The 17304-nt window shown below is 39.9% G+C and overlaps 1 protein-coding gene and 1 long non-coding RNA gene across 5 annotated transcripts in view; one reads left to right on the forward strand and one right to left on the reverse strand.

Annotated features, from left to right (window-relative positions):
• The window catches only part of DDAH1 (dimethylarginine dimethylaminohydrolase 1), a 256618-nt gene that overhangs the window by 178737 nt on the left and 60577 nt on the right, over positions 1 to 17304 (forward strand). The gene's annotated exons all lie outside the window — the stretch shown is intronic.
• The window catches only part of LOC111540241, a 125452-nt gene that overhangs the window by 4968 nt on the left and 103180 nt on the right, over positions 1 to 17304 (reverse strand). The window contains exon 4 of the long non-coding RNA XR_002730918.2: positions 17014 to 17203. This is a non-coding gene — a long non-coding RNA (uncharacterized LOC111540241). The remainder of the gene's footprint in view (positions 1 to 17013; positions 17204 to 17304) is intronic.

Raw genomic sequence — 17304 nt, forward strand, 5'->3', positions numbered from 1 at the left:
CTTTTCTTTTTTTTTTTTTTTTTTTTTTTTGAGATGGAATCTCGCTCTTGTTGCTGAGGCTGGAGTGCAATGGTGTGATCTCAGCTCATCGCAACCCCTGCCTCCCAGATTCAAGCGATTCTCCTGCCTCAGCCTCCTGAGTAGCTAGGATTACAGGCATGCGCCACCACACCCAGCTAATTTTGTATTTTTAGTAGAGACAGGATTTCTCCACATTTGTCAGGCCGGTCTTGAACTCCCAACCTCAGGTGATCTACCTGCCTTGGCCTCCCAAAGTGCTGGGATTACAGGCATGAGCCACTGCGCCCAGTCTCTTCTTTTTTGTATTGAAACAACCACTCATTCTACCTTAGGGCAAAAATGTACTTTTCTTTTTCCCTTATCTTTCTGACCACACAAAATTAGTCTCCTTTCAACTTTCTGTACCAAAAATATATTCTCAGACTTAGAACTTTTTTGTATCTCTTTTTCATAATAGTTCCTTCCTGCCTTGTTTCCATTTTCTTCATAAATCTATATTGTGAAAAGCCTTTAACCTTTGAATTAGCTGAAATTACTCTTTTCTACAAAAACATATTCTCATGACTTTTTATAAATTTTCTCACCCAAACATATTTTACTTTCTCTTGGTATACTTTGCATATATAATTACATATATTAATTAGAATTTTTAACTTTTAGTAACCTTAATTTCTAGTGAAACCTAGGAAGTAAGCAATTTTGAGCTATTATATACCAACATTTTATGACAACACAAGGTAACAAAGTATCTATACTTTAATCATGTTTAGCAATTAATGTGTCAGTACTCTAACTTACCTGGAAATAACTGACATTTCATGAATATTTATTACTTAATCATATGACTTTAAGATTATGTTACTTGAAGATTTTCGAAACTATGAAGAATTTATTTAAAACCTTTAACTGATTTACTTTCACCTAATTTACTTGTTCTTGACAGTTATGCTTGAATTGGTCGTTAAACAAAGCTAGCCATTATCTCAAGTTATTTCCTTGTTAACCATTTTTACAGTATGCCGATGTTAGTTGCTACCTGAGCAAGAGCCCTAAAGTTAAATACAAGTTTATTTTGCTGGTCAGAAAACACAGCTGTTTTATTGAACTAGTCTTACTTACCAAAGATTTACCTGTCACATGAACTGAAAGGTATTTGAGGTAGTCTCTTAGCCTGTTTTCTTTTGCTGTAACAGAATACCAAAGACTTGGTAATTTGTAAAGAAAAGTGGTTTATTTAGCTCATGATTCTAGAGGCTGGAAGTCCAAGATGGGGCAGCCCATCTGGTCAGTTTTTGGTGTGTGTCTCATGTTGCATCATAACATGGTGGAGAAACAGAAGGGAAAGCAGGCATGGAAAGGGGATAAAACACAGGCGTGACCTCACCTTATAACAACCTGTTCTCCTTTGAGAACACACCAGTGTTGCAGAATTAAGTGTTGCAGAATCCAGTCTTGCAGAATTAACCCAGTCTCAGGAGAAAGATATTAATCTATGTGATTGACCTAATCATCTCTTAAAGGCTTTACCTTCCCACACTGTTACATTGGCAATTAAATTGCAACACGAATTTTGGTGTGGACAAACCACAGCAAACCATAGCAGTTAGTGCAGTTTTTCTGATAAAATGTTGTATTTTGTAGCTTACTTTTTCTTTAAGCCAATTAATTAAAGCTTTTTCATATATTTTGATAGCAAAATATCACATACCTATAACACATGTAGATATACAGACACACAGAAGCAGATCTTAGAGCTTTTATAAGATTCTCTAGTTGCCAGTTTTTCAATAGTTTCTCTTTCTTCTTTAGACTGTCAATCTCCTGATTACCTATTCTGTTGTTTTTAAATTATTGTTAATTTTTTGTTAAATATATAAAATAAAATAAATACAAATAAAAATTTATTGTTAAATTATTGTTAAATATTTTTAAATTATTGTTAGCTAGGTAACCCTAAGTTTGCACTTCCAAAGACATGACTCTTAGGTGAGATGATATAGAAAATTTACATCCCAAAGCACACAACTTAGATCTAAACACCATTATTTGCTGAGACAAGGGCAAAGAGTAAGACCCCATAAGACAAGATGGGCAGGAAAAGTGCTCTAAACACAGTTAAGGTTTGTTGTGTAAACTTTAAGCCAATGTCCTTCTCACTGTAAAATTTTCTAGTGGTTTTAGGTGCAGAGAAAGAGATGCCCTTAGAAATGGAGATTTTTGGCCAGGCGCGGTGGCTCAAGCCTGTAATCCCAGCACTTTGGGAGGCCGAGAGGGACGGATCACGAGGTCAGGAGATCGAGACCATCCTGGCTAACACGGTGAAACCCCGTCTCTACTAAAAAATACAAAAAACTAGCCGGGCGAGGTGGCGGGCGCCTGTAGTCCCAGCTACTCGGGAGGCTGAGGCAGGAGAATGGCGTAAACCCGGGAGGCGGAGCTTGCAGTGAGCTGAGATCCGGCCACTGCACTACAGCCTGGGCAACAGAGTGAGACTCCGTCTCAAAAAAAAAAAAAAAAAAAAAAAAAAGAAATGGAGATTTTCTTTATAGATGTAAATTTCTTTTACAAAGAGTTTTTAAATAGCCAGCTAAATGTTAGAAAGTTGTATTTTGGAGACCAATTTTGTACAATAGGTAGTCATTTTAGATTGTTTCTTAATGGAATCACTGACTTCAGTGTAGAGCCCTCTAATGAATAGGACAAAGAAGGCATTTTCTTTGCCTGGACTCATGGATAGAACTGGATTTGATATTCCTCACAACTGAAATTTTCTTTTTTATTTTGAGTGAGAGGTTGCCCCCACTTTTATAAAAGTGGGGCTTAAACTGTATGACTTATGCCTCAGTCTCCTGATCTGTACACTAGAGGGTAATAATATCTCATTCAGATGGATATTTTAAGAAGTAAAGATGATATTTATAGAACAATGCTGTAAGTATTAGTTATTGATGTTGTTATTGCTATTAAGGATTGTCTTGTGTAAAATAAGTATTTTGTCTGAGCGAATAAAACAAAAGAATAGGCAAGTGAATTATTGTTATAGAGCAAAATGACCTAGGAGAGACCAAATACTAGGAATCAGTCAAGTATGTCAGATACTTAGAGTGTCCTTGTCAAAGACCTTTGGAAACCACAGGACTTTTATTCTTGTATCAGTCCCCATGAAGTCAGGATCTGTGAAGGGTCTGAGATTTTACCCCACTGGCAAGCCAACAGTTTAGCTTGTTACAGAAGACTGGTAACACCTACATCAGAGACAGAGGACTTTATTATTCACAGCACAGCAAGCAGCATGAGTGTCATGTTGGTGTCAATTCCCCACATCCTCCCAAAACTCATGAAGGTGACAAAGACAGGCATGGGTTTAAATGGGTGTTGTGTACTCAGTGGATTTGTGTCACATTTGAGGAACATTGAGTTTAGGGAACTTACTGCTTTTATAGTGAGCCATGAGGAAGGGATGGAGGAGGAGATGGAAGCTACTTTACTTCATTTCTCAAGATGTTCACTGAAACACAACCCAGAGAAATGACCTGAGTAAAGAGTAATCAAGGCCTTGCATTCTTGACCCGGCAAGAAGCTAAGGATATTCAAGGTTCATTGTGAATTGTCCATCCCAATAACCCGGCCCCTTAGCCTGCTTGACAAGGGCTCTGAGAACTGCTTTGGGTTCTGCCCACTGATACCAATAACCAGGCTTTATATAGCTGGTGCTGAGGTCAAACAGCAGCAGTAGGACTATTAGCATCATCAGTTTTCAGCTTAGCTGAACCAGAGGTAAACCAGGTCCAGGCAATGAAGGGAATCTCTGTGAATCGAGGACCTTGTTGAGCCCATGGATTTGTTTTAGGTGGCAGAGTGGGAGATAATGTATTCCCCAAAAGGATAGCTGCTACTTCATGCAAAACTGAGATGTCACTAGGGTCAGGCCAGCCATACCCTCAAACACATTATTTTCATTTGGCCAGCAAATGGACTCTTTCCTTGTAGTTGTGTCGTAGTTGACCCACCTCAAAATGAGAATGTCAGGCCTGAGAGTCACAAGACATCCATGGGTCAGGGGTTCATTTTCTTTCTTTTTTCTTTTCTTTTTTTTTTTTTTAGACAGACTTTTGCTCCGTTGCCAGGCTGGAGTGCAGTGGCACAATCTCCACTCACTACAATCTCCGACTCCCTAGTTCAAGCAATTCTTCTGCCTCAGCCTCCCGAGTAGCTGGGATTACAGGCACATGCCACCATGCCCAGCTAATTTTTGTATTTTCAGTAGAGACGGGGTTTCACTATGTTGGCCAGACTGATCTTGAACTCCTGACCTCGTGATCTGTCCATCTCAGCCTCCCAAAGTGCTGGGATTACAGATGTGAGCCACCGTACCTGGCCCAAGGGTTCATTTTCTAACAAGAGCTCATTATGTTATGAGTTGAATTGATGCCTTCTCAGAATTCATATGTTGAAGTCCTAACCCCTAGTACCTCAGAATGTGATCTTATCTGGAGATAGAGTCTTTAGAGTGGTAATCAAATTAAAATGAGGTAATTAGAGTAGGCCCTAATTCAGTATGACTGTGGCTTTATAAGAAGAGGAAATTTGGACATAGAGACATGCATACCAAGATAATACAATGTGAATATGAAGACAGCTATCTATAAGCCAAGGAACAAGGCCTAGCACAGATGCTTTCCTCATAGCCTTAGCAAGGAACCAACCCTGCAGATACCTTGATTTCAAGTCGCTAGCCTACAGAACTGAGACAATACATTTTTGTTGCTTAAGTCAAAAACAAAACCAAAAATGGAGTTAAAGTAGAATCTCAGAAATCACCACTAAAGAACTTATTCTTGTAACCAAACACCACCTGTTCCCCAAAACCTATTGAAATTTTTAAAAATTTTAAAAATAAATAGATAAAGTAGAAATCACAGTTGTGGTGTCTGTCTACCTACAGGATAACAACTGGAGCTTCCCCCAAAGGCCTGTCAATCCTGGTGGTCAACATGGAGATTATCAGAGGGTAGACAGCCTGTTTATAATGTTTTCCCTGGAAATATTTGGAGCAGTCTCTTTTCCAATGTCCTAGTTGCTTGCACCAATAACAACAGTTTTTTGGAAACTGTTTTTTCAGTCATTTATTAAAGAAGTGCCCCATAGCAGGCCCAAAGGTCAGCCTAGGTTGTTTTTTGCCATCCAACTGAAATACTTTGGTAATGGCTTTCAAAACGTTATTTGCATTTTTTCCCTGCTTTCCATAATGGACCAGGTGGGGCTTGTCAGGTAATACCATTCTGCCTCTTTCACCCATTTTGTGGCTTCTCTAATTCTCACCAATATGTGTATTAGTTGGTTGAGATCAGATATTCTGGGGTTATAAGTTTCAATGAAGACCCTAAATTTTTCCTAAATTTTTATTTATTTATTTATTTATTTATTTATTTATTTATTTATTTATTTATTTATTTAGGGATGGAGCCTCACTCTGTTGCCCAGGCTGGAGTGCAGTGACATGATCATAACTCACTGCAGCCTCAAACTCCTGGGCTGAAATGATCCTCCCACCTCAGTCTCCCAAGTAACTGGGGTTATAGGCATGTGCTACTACTACACCTGGCTTCTCTTCAGAAAATATCTGGAGGTCTTCTGTAGGTTTAGGAAATTTTCAAACTGTGACCCTTGGCTCTGTTTTTGTCCAAAGAGTATCAGTCACTCAGGGATTATTTCCTGAATTTGGGGTAGTTTTTTTCTTATAAGGAAACCATTTAACTGTATTTTCAGAAAAGGAAGGCATTTAAGACAGAGTTAGTAGACTGATTATTCAGGCAAAGACAGAGGGGAGCAGAATAAGTCTTGTCAATGTTACTGTCCTTGGTATGACGATATCTCGCATTTTTAACTTTTTATTAGCTCTTTACAATGAATTTTTTTAAAAAGCAATTTTAGAATCCTGTTGTCTGCTTGAGGCTTCTGAATGTCAATTAGAATAACAATCCCATTCTCTTTGCCTAATTATAGAAATTTGGGATTCAAGTACATTTATATGAATGGTCTTGTTCATCTGGAACATTCTATATGGTAGCCATTGTAATTCTATATTATCTGTAGTAAGAGTTGATATTTGCAGCTTCCTGAGCCATAATTCTATCCGTGAAAAAGGCAGGCATACTGGAAGACAGAGTTGTTAGATGTTTAGAAATTAAGGATCCCATTTTTATATTGGATTTTGGGTCTCTCAGAGCTAGGATGGCTTTGGCTCTAAGATCTCAGTGCTGAAGAAGAGAACAAAGAGGCCCCTGCAGTAACAACCACTTACTGTGACTACCATCAATTATCTTAAAAGTTGGCACTGTGGTATGGGGGTGGGGGTGGCACCTCCATGCCCTCTTTGGGTACATTACCATCCCAGCACATCCATGTGTTCACCAACCCCAAAGCTTATCAAATTTTGTTGTTCAGAAGTTTTTATGGAGTCTAATCTCCAGTCCTTCCCCACTCCCCTTTCCTGGAGGTCAGTAGGTGACATGGTTTGGCTATGTCCCTAACCAAATCTCATCTTGTAGTTTCTATAATCCCCACATGCCCTATAGAATGTCTTGGGACAGGTGGGTGGAGTAAAGGATGGTGCAGTTGGGTTTTAAATCAGATTCACTCTACTTGCAGATCAGGCTGTGTTCCGTTCTAACTAGAAGGTAGGAGACCTTGCCAGTTCTCCAATTTGGCCATTACCAAGGGACCCCGGATAAAGCTGATATACGATCCCTATTTGTCATGTGTCTCTTCCTAATTAGCCATAAGGTAGAGAAGAGGTGGGAGGTGGTGACTGACACCCCTAACCACCAGCAAATAGGGTGAGGACAGTGAGGCAGTACTGGGCTTGACTTAACATAGAAGGATATGTGACCACATATTCCTTTCTGTCTTTTGACTTCAGATATAAAAATGACTAGAGTTTCTTTTCCTATGATAGGTAGTAAAAAAGATGCTTCTGGTTTTTGTTAGAAGAGGTCTTCTAGAATCATCAACTTTGATTACACATTCTTTTGCTCTTTCCTATCACTGAATTATATTAGCGTAACTATAACAGAAATTGTTGATCTTTTTTAATGGTGATCCCACTCTCTGAAATTCCCTCCCTAACACTTTTCGCTTCCATTGTCTTTTAGGGGGCTAAATCTATCTCCAGCTAGAACATGAGTTCCCTGAGGTCAAGGAGTTAATCTTCCTTGTGTCATAGTCATTCATCCCTTGCTCATTGATTCATTCCTTAAAACTTGTTAGCATCTCCTGTTTGTTAGGCACTGTGTCAGGGCCCATACATTACACGGTTATATAGGCATCAACATCAGAGTAGAGACTCTAGCCTCACAGAGCTCACAATCTCTCATGAAGCCCATCATGATGAGAGGATTTCAACTAAGTAAGTAAAGCATTGAGCACAGGGTCTGAGACAGCATTAGCCACTCAACACACATCTGTTCAGTGAATGGATAACTCAGCAGTGCTGGAAGTAGCACAGAGTTGGTATTCTGAGACTTTTGTATGGGATTGTCCAGACTCCCAGACTAAAATTTAATAGTTAGTAAATAATATTTATTGAACATTTACTGAGTAGATCACCATGCTAAGAGCTTTATAAACATCATTTTATTCATCACAACAACCCTTTGAGATAAAAAAACCATTTTTATTTTGATGTTTTTCCAGTTTGTTTTTGTTTGTTTGTTTTGTTTTGTTTTGTTTTGAGACAGGGTCTCACTCTATTGCCCAGGCTGGAGTGCATTTGATTTTCATTTTTAGTAGAGACAGGGCCTCACCCTGTTGTCCAGGCTGGTCTTGAACTCTTGGGCTCAAGGTATCCTCCTGCCTCAGCCTCCCAAAGTGCTGGGATTACAGGTGTGAGCCACCACACCTGGCCTAAAAACAACTGTTAATGATCATTTTATGGGTGAGGAAACTGAGGCTCAGAGTATAGTATCTTTCCCAATCAACTAGCAACTATCAGAAAAAGGATTTGAACCAAGTTATTTAATTTTTTTTTTTTTTTTTTGAGGCGGAATCTTGCTCTGTCACCCGGACTGGAGTGCAGTGGCCGGATCTCAGCTCACTGCAAGCTCCGCCTCCCGGGTTTACGCCATTCTCCTACCTCAGCCTCCCAAGTAGCTGAGACTACAGGCGTCCGCCACCTCGCCCAGCTAGTTTTTGTATTTTTAGTAGAGCCGGGGTTTCACCGTGTTAGCCAGGATGGTCTCGATCTCCTGACCTTGTGATCCACCTGTCTCGGCCTCCCAAAGTGCTGGGATTACAGGCTTGAGCCACCGTGCCCGGCCAAGTTATTTAATTTCAAAACCTGTGAATGTAATCATTTTGCTACGTAGCCTCTGAGGGGTCGTCTATTTGAATTCCTTTAAGTGAATCCTGGGCCGGTGGAACTTTAAACAGACTGTCAGTCAGGATGCCAAGTACTCCACACTGAAAGTAGACAGAAATAGCGTCATCAGGAGCACAGTGAAGGTGACACTTTCTCCTTTTTGACATTTTTCAGAGAGCCATTGGTTGTCCTAGAGTATTACTATCTACTAGGATTTACTGGGTGCCACATCCAGATAAGCCAAAGAGGAGATGGCTCTGGGTTGTTATAATGACATTTTTATGATTTTTTTCATGTAACATGTCATTTTACACTTTATTAAGTATTCTAATGATTTCGGACAACACATTTAGAAATGGAACTCAGAAAAATGAGACAAATTTAGTGTGTTGTTTCCCTTTATGATTCCAATTGCATTTTTCATGGGTCACTGTGAACAAGGCTTACAATTATTTTTATATAATGACTTTTTCATTCACATTCATTCTGTAATCTCATAGTTTAATGACAATTACGGTCTATTTATAATGTATTTCTAAGACTGGTGTTCAAGAGAAAGTTTATTTTTTCTTAACAATAGTAGTAATGGTAAATAACTAAGATTGAGGGATCACTTTGTGTCAGGCTTTTCATTAAGGCTTTTTACATGTATTGTTTCATTTAATCATCATATCAATCCTATGAGATAGTCACGGTTTTGGTCTCCAATTTACAGACAAGGAACCAAAAGTTGTAGAAGTTGAGTGATATAGTTTGGATGTTTGTGTCTCCAAATCTTATGTTGAAATTTGAATCCCAGTGTTGGAGGTGAAGCCTAGTGGGAGGTGTTTGGGTCATGGGGGCAGATCTTTCATGAAAGGCTTGGTGCCATCCTCAGTTAATAAGTGAGTTCTCACTCTATTAGTTCCCCTGGAACTGATTGTTAAAAAGAACTTGGCACCTCCCCAACCCTTGCTCCCTCTCTCTCACCATGTGATGTCTGCACACAATGACTTCTCTTTCCCTTCTGCCATGAGTGGAAGCAACCTGAGGCCCTCATCAGAAGTAGATGCTGGTGCAATGCTTCTTGTACAGCCTGCAGAACTGTGAGCCAAATAAACCTTTTTTCTTTGTAAATTACCCAGCCTCAGGTATCCTTTATAGCACCACAGGCAGATAATTGGTACTGAGGAGTGGAGCATTGCATAAAAATACCTGAAAATGGGGAAGCAGCCTTAGAACTGGATAATGGACAGAGTTTGGAGGCCTCAAAAGACAAAAAGACAAGAGAAAGTTGGGAACTTCTTAGAGATGAGTTAATTGGTTGTGACCAGATTCCTGATAGAAATATAGATAGTGAAAGCCCAGCTGACAAGGTCTCAAATGGAAGTGAGGAACTTCCTGGGAACTGGAGCAAAGGTCACTTTTGTTATGCCTTAGCAAAGATCTTGGCTGCATTGTGTCCATGTCCTAGAGATTTGTGGAAGGCTGGATTTAATAGTGATGACGATGAAGGTTATCTGGTAGAAGAAATGTCTAAGCAGCAAAGCACTCAAGAAGTGGTGCAGCTGCTTCTAACAGCCTATAATCAGATATGGGAGCAAAGGAATGAGCTTAAGTTGGAATTTATATTTAAAAGGGAAACAGAGCAGAAAATTTTGGAAAGTTCTTAGCCTGCCCATGTAGTAGGAGAAGGAAAGAGCAGTTTTAGGTGAAATCCAAGGATGTGGCTGATCTATTGCTTGCTAGAGAGATTAACATGGATAAAAGGGAGCCAGGTGCTAATTCAAGGCAATGGGAAAAAGATCCTGAAGGTGTTTCAGAAACCTTTGAGATCACCTTTCCCATTACAGACCCAAAGACCTAGGAGGCCAGAGTGGTTTCGGGGGAATGGCCCAGGGCACCACTGCCCTACACCACCTCAGGACACTACCCCTCAATCCCTGCTGCTTTTAGCTCCAGCCAGGTTGTCTGTCTGCAGGGTATAAGCCTTAATAAGCCTTGGTAGTTTCCACTTGGTGTTAAGTCTTCAGGCATGCAGAATGCAAGGGCGATGGAGGCTTGGCAGCTTCCACCTAGATTTCAGAGGATATATCAGAAAGCTTGAGTGCCCAGGCAGAAGCTTGCTGCAGGGTGGAGCCCCCACAGAGAACCTCTACTAAGGCTGTGTGGAGGGGAAATATAGGGTAAAAGTCCCCTACACAGAGTCCCCACTGGGGTATTGCTTAATGAAGCTGTGGGAATGGGGTTGCCATCCTCAAGATCCCAGAATTATAGACCCACCAGCAGCATGTACCCTCAGCTTGGAAAAGCTGCAGGCATTGGACTCCAACTCATGAGATCAATTATGTGTGCTGTCCAGCAAAACTGTGGGGACAGCACTGCCTAAGGTCTTAGGAGCCCACCCCTTGCACCAGTGTGCTCTGGACGTGGGACCTAGAGTCAAGGATTGTTTTGGAGCTTGAAGGTTTAACGTCTGCCCTACTGGGTTTTGGACTTGCATGGGCTTGTTACCCCATTCTTTTGTCCAATTCCTCCCTTTTGGAATTGGACTGTTTACCCAGTGCCTGTACAAACATTGTATCTTGGAAATAAATAATTTGTCCTTGATGTTACAGGCTCCCAGCTGTAAGTAACTTCCCCTGAGTCTCAGATGAGACTTTGGACTTTGGACTTCTGAGTTGATGCTGGAACAAGCTAAAATTTTAGGTGACTGTTGGGATAGAATGATTGTATTTTGCAATATGAAAAGGACATGAGATTTGGGGAACCAGGGAAAGGATTATATACTTTGGATATCATGTTGAAATTTTATTCCCAATGTTAAGAGGTGGGCCTATTGGGAAGTGTTTGGGTCATGGGGGTGGATCCCTCATGTTTGGTGCCATCCTCCTGGTAATGAGTGAGTTCTCACTCTATTAGTTCCTGCAAGAGCTGCTTGTTAAAAAGAGCCTGGCATCTTCCTTCCCTCTCTCTCCTCCTTCATCTCTCTCACCATGTGTTCTCTGCTCATACCTGCTCCCATTGGTTTCCATCATGAGTAGAAGTGATCTGAGGCTCTTCCCAGATGCATATGCTGGCACCATTCTTCTTGTACAACCTATAGAACCTTGAGCCAAATACATATCTTTTCTTTATAAATTACCCATCCTCAGGTATTCCTTTATAACAATGCAAACGCACTAAGACATTGAATAATAGCCCAAGGTCACACAACTAGTAAGTAAGTGGTAGATCCTATATTCAAAATGAGGCCTCATTTGCTCCAATATCTATGAGCTCAACTGCTCTCCTATACCATCTTCCTGCCAGGCTGCTCTAACTGCAGAGTAAACTCGCATCAGATAAGAAGTTATGCCTTGGTTAAGGCCCTGTGGTCCAAACTTATGGGTTTCCCAATGGCAAAATTATTTGAGGAAAATGTTGCACATTTTCCAACTTTATAATATGCTTTTGAACTGTGTGTTAAAATGAGGTTGCTCTCTTAAAAGCACACTGTTAAAGAATACAGTCAGTAAGCTATAATTTAGTATGTATTTTACTAATGCTTTATTTATTTCTGAGATGATCCTGGTCTTTTTCACCAGCCTTCAGTGGATAGTTTTTCTTCAAGCCATTCTGCATTTGTTTTTGATTCAAGTTAGAAAAGCTCCCTGGCAATGGCTATGGTTCTGTGTTTCTAACTGCTTTTACTCTGTGCCAGTGGCTTTGAGTTCTTCAGCAGAGGTACTCTGGCAGACCAAGTCTGTCTTATTCAGAGGCTTAAATAGATATTGTAGAGGAGAAGAGGAAAAGAATCAGCAGTGATTATTACTTGTATTTCTGAGACTCTGTTAATTGTAATGTAATGGTTAAATTTGCTTATTAACCACTTTGATACAGACTCATCTTCCAAATACAGTCCAGAGACAGACTGCTATACAGTTACAAATGGTCTCCTTAATTAGCTTCCAAGGTCCATTAGAGTTAAAGTTGTATCAGAGCTTTGCATTTTAAGTAACATGTAAATAAATCCTGAAGAAGTTTTATCACACTCACTGTCTGCTTCCTTTCATGACAGCATCACCAAGATCATCAGGAATCACTAAATTTGTTCATAGAGAAGTAATTTCTAGACCTCCCTTCTGTTTATTTGTTAAGGGGAGAAATGTTGTTCCTCATTGTTTAAATGAGGAAAAATAGTCATTTGAGTTATGGGACATTATATAATGTTGTCACAGAGGTGGTCAGGAAGGAAAAGTAACAATGTTTAGGTGTATAGTCTTGAACCTTTGACTTCCATCATGAAAGATTAACTGCTACAGGAATTTCCCTTTTGCTGTAAGTAATTAGAAAACTGGACCAACTATGTGAAACAACTTTGCAGACAGTGCACACAGGAAGTGTAGGACTGATCGCTGAGGGAAGGGAAACCAATGATGAGATTACAGTTTTCCCAGCTTATTGTCTGGAGGCAATTTTCAGGCCACAGAGGTGGAGGAGGGGATGCAGAACAGAACCTACTGGTCTTATCAAATTGAGGGAACAAAAATCAGAGTTTGGGAGAACTAAAATGATAGAATTTGCAGGGCAGAATACTGGAGATGAGGGGCCGCTCAAATACAGCATTCCAGTACTTGAGTCTTTGGCTAGATATTTATTTGTCTGTGCGTGCCTAAGAGGAACTACCCAAAGCTAGAGAAAGAACCACCAGAAAATAGGCCAGACAATTCCCAGAACTCATGCAGAAAGACATTATATTCCCAAAAGTCAGAAAAGAGAGATCTCACAATACACAGGGCTTTGAGTAGAGCCTCAGAAGAGCCTTGCTTTAGCATTGAGGGGAAATCACTACTTAATACCAGAAACTTTATGCATCATAATCAAATACAGGCATGCCTCAAAGATAGTACAGGTTCCATTCAGATTATTACAATAAAAGCAAATACTGCAATAAAGAGAGTCACAATTTTTTTTGCTTCCCAGTCCAAATAAAAGTTATGTTTACATTTTAATGTAGTCTATTAATTGTGGAATGGCATTATGTCTGAAAAATATATATGTATCTCAGTTAAAGAATATTTTATAGCTAAAAAATGCTGACAATCATCTGAGCCTTTAGCAAGTCATAATCTTTTTCTTGGGGAGGGTCTTGCCTCAACATCAATGACTGCCAACCTATCAGGGTTGTGGTTGCTGAAGGTTGAGGTGACTGTGGCAATTTTTAAAAATAAGACAACAGTGAAGTTTGCTATGTTGATTGACTCTTCCTTTCATGAAACTTTTCTCTGTAACATGCAATGCTGTTTGATAGCATTTTACTCACAGTAGATCTTCTTTCAAAATTGTAGTCCTCTCAAACTACCATTGCTGTATCAATCAACTAAGTTTTTGGACTGTTCTAAATATTTTATTGTCATTTCAACAATGTTTCACAGCATCTTCACCAGGAGCAGTTTCCATCTTGAGAAATCACTTTCTTTGCCCATCCATAAGAAGCAACTCCTCATCCATTCAAGTTTTATCGTGAGATTGCAGCAATTTAATCACATCTTCAGGCTGCACTTCTAATTCTAGTTCTCTTGCTATTTCTACCATGTCTGCAGTTACTTTCTCTACTGAATTCTTACACCATTCAAAGTTGGAATCAACTTCTTCCAAACTTCCGTTAATGTTGATACTTTGACCTCCTCCCATGAATCACAAATGTTCTTAATGGCATCTAGAATGATGAATCCTTTCCAAAAGGTTTTCAACTTATTTTGCGCAAATTCATCAGAGGAATCACTGTTTTTGGCAGCAATAGCCCTGTGAAATGTATTTCTTCAATAATAAGACTTGAAAGTTGAAATTACTCCTTGATTTATGGGTGGTAGAATGAATCTTGTGTCAGCAGGCATAAAAACAACATTAATCCCCTTGAACATTTATATCAGAACTCTTGGGTGACCAAGTGCATTGTCAATCAGCAGTAATTTTTTGAAAGCAGTCTTTTTTTCTGAGCAGTAGGTCTCAACAGTGGGCTTAAAATACTCAGCAAACCATGCTGTAAACAGATGTGCTGTTATGCAAGTTTTGTTGTTCCATTTGTAAAGCAGTCAGAGTCAATTTAGCATTATTCTTAAGGGCCCAAGGATTTTCAGAATGGTAAGTGAGCATTGGCTTTAATTTAAGGTAACCAGCTCCATTAACCTCTAACAAGAGAGTCAGCCTGTGTTTTGAAGCTTTGAAGCTAGGATTGACTTCCCCTTAATAGCTAGGAAAGTCTGAGATGACATTTTCTTCCAATATAAGGTTATTGGATTTACTTTGAAAACCTTCATTTGCCGGGCGCGGTGGCTCAAGCCTGTAATCCCAGCACTTTGGGAGGCCGAGACGGGCGGATCACGAGGTCAGGAGATCGAGACCATCCTGGCTAACACGGTGAAACCCCGTCTCTACTAAAAATACAAAAACTAGCCGGGCGAGGTGGCGGGCGCCTGTAGTCCCAGCTACTCCGGAGGCTGAGGCAGGAGAATGGCATAAACCCGGGAGGCAGAGCTTGCAGTGAGCTGAGATCCGGCCACTGCACTCCAGTCCCGGTGACAGAGCGAGACTCCGCCTCAAAAAAAAAAAAAAAAAGAAAACCTTCATTTAGTATAACCATCTTCATCAACCATATTCATAACATACAGTGCTGTGTGTTAGCTATAATAGATCTTCTGAATAACTTGTTGCAGCTTCTATATCAGCACTTGCTACTTCACCTTGTACTTTTATGTTGTAGAGATGGCTTCCTTCCTTAAGCCTCATAAGCCAACCTCTGCTACCTTTAAAATGCTGCAGCTTCCTCACCTCACCTCATCTCAGATCTCATAGAATTAAAGAGAGTTGGGGCCTTGCTCTGGATTAGGCTTTAGCTTAAGAGAATATTGGGGTTGGTTTGATCTTCTTTCCAGATCACTGAAACTTTCTGCATATCATCAATAAGGCTGTTTTACTTTCTTATTAGTCATGTGTTCACTAGAGTGGCACTTTTAATTTTCTTCAACAACTTCCTTTACAATCACAACTTGGCTAACTGGCACGAGAGGCCTAGCTTTGGGCCTGTCTTAGCTTTTAACATACCTTCCTCACTAAGCTTCATAATTTCTAACTTCTGATTTAAAGTGAGAAACATACAATTCCTCCTTTCACTTGAACACTTGGAGGCCATGGTAGGATATAATTGGCCTAATTTCAATGTTGCTGTGTCCAGGAGTAGGTAGACCCCCAGGAGAGGGAGTGACAGGGAAACAAACCAGTCAATGGAGTAGTCAGAACACAACAACATTTATTGATTAAGTTTGCTGTCTTATGTGGACATAGTAAGTTTGAAGTACTGCAGGAATTAACCAAAACGTGACACAGAGATACAAGCAAGCACATGCTGTTGAAAGAATGGCATCAATAGACTTGCTTGATGCAGGTTTGCCACAAACCTTCAATTTGTAAAAAAAAAAAAAAAAAAAAAAAAACAAAAAAAAACCCCGTGTCTGCAAATCACAATTAAGCAAAGTACAATAAAACAAGGTATGCCTGTAACTGAAAACCAGTAGTGAAGAGATAATCTGAAAAGCAGTCAGAGGAAAAATACTCATTGTGTATAAAAGAACAAAGACTAGGATGACAGCAGAATTCCCATTAGAAACAATGCAGGCATAAAGGCATAAGAATGATATAATGGACTTGGGGACTCTGGGGGAAGGGTGGGAAGGGGATGAAGGATAAAAGACTACACATTGGGTACCATGTATACTTCTCAGTGACAGGTGCACCAAAATCTCAGAAATAACTGCTGAAGAACTTATTCATGTAACCAAAAATCACCTGTTCCCCCACAACTAATGAAATAAAGAAGAGAAACAATGCAGGCTGAAAACATTGTAATGACAATATTTATAAGTGCCAAAAAAACAAAAACAAAAACAAAAACACCTGCCAACCTAGAATTCTGTATCGATAGAATGTATCTTTTTTTTTTTTTTTTTTTAGACGGAGTTTTGCTCTTGTCACCCAGGCTGGAGTACAGTGATCTCGGCTCACTGCAACCTCCACCTCCCAGGTTCAAGCAGTTCTCCTGTCTCACCTGAGTAGCTGGGATTACAGGCGCCCACCACCACGCCCAGCTAATTTTTGTACTCTTTTAGTAGAGACGAGGTTTCACCATGTTGGCCAGGCTGGTCCTAAACTCCTGACCTCAGGTAATCCACCTGTCTTGGCCTCCCAAAGTGCTGGGATTACAGGCATGAGCCACCATGCTCGGCCAGAATATATCTTTCAGGTCTATAGTTTCTTCTCTGAAACCCAGAGCGTCAGATGTGTTTCAAAATTTATAATGTTTTATATTTTGAAAGTAAATGAGTATGTCAACCCTATTTCATAACACACCCAGATGAGTCTAAGATAGCACCCTTTAATCAACCACATTAATATATGTGCAGCAAAACCTATGACTGTTCATTCTAGATGAGATAAAGTCTGTAAAACTTTCATATGTAGTCACGTTTTGCTACCAAAGTAGTTCAGGCACTAAATTAAAAAAAAAACACTTGGTTTTTAGAACTTTGTGGGCTTTCAGAATTGTAAATAACAGGCCTTGTGCTAGTCACTTTTCTACATATTATACATTACCTCTGATCCTTACCAATCCTTACCTTGTTTGTTATCACAAATAATATGTGATTACACAAGGCAGCATGGATCATGTAACCAGAGGCTAGTGGGAGTGTCACCATTTCAGCTACGCCAGTGCCAGAGACCAAGAATCTGAGACTGTTGGGATGATTGTACATCCTGGAAGATGCCAGCACAAAATGCTGGGTAAATACTCATTGTGAATGTCACCTAGGAAGAAAGCAGTGGAGAGGAGGGGATGGACCTGAATTTAACTGAGTTGGAATTTGAAATAATTGAGAAATTACTGGACTTGTCTGTGTTTACCCAGA

The sequence above is a fragment of the Piliocolobus tephrosceles genome, chromosome 1, assembly GCF_002776525.5.
Source record: "Piliocolobus tephrosceles isolate RC106 chromosome 1, ASM277652v3, whole genome shotgun sequence".
Lineage (NCBI taxonomy): Eukaryota > Metazoa > Chordata > Mammalia > Primates > Cercopithecidae > Piliocolobus > Piliocolobus tephrosceles.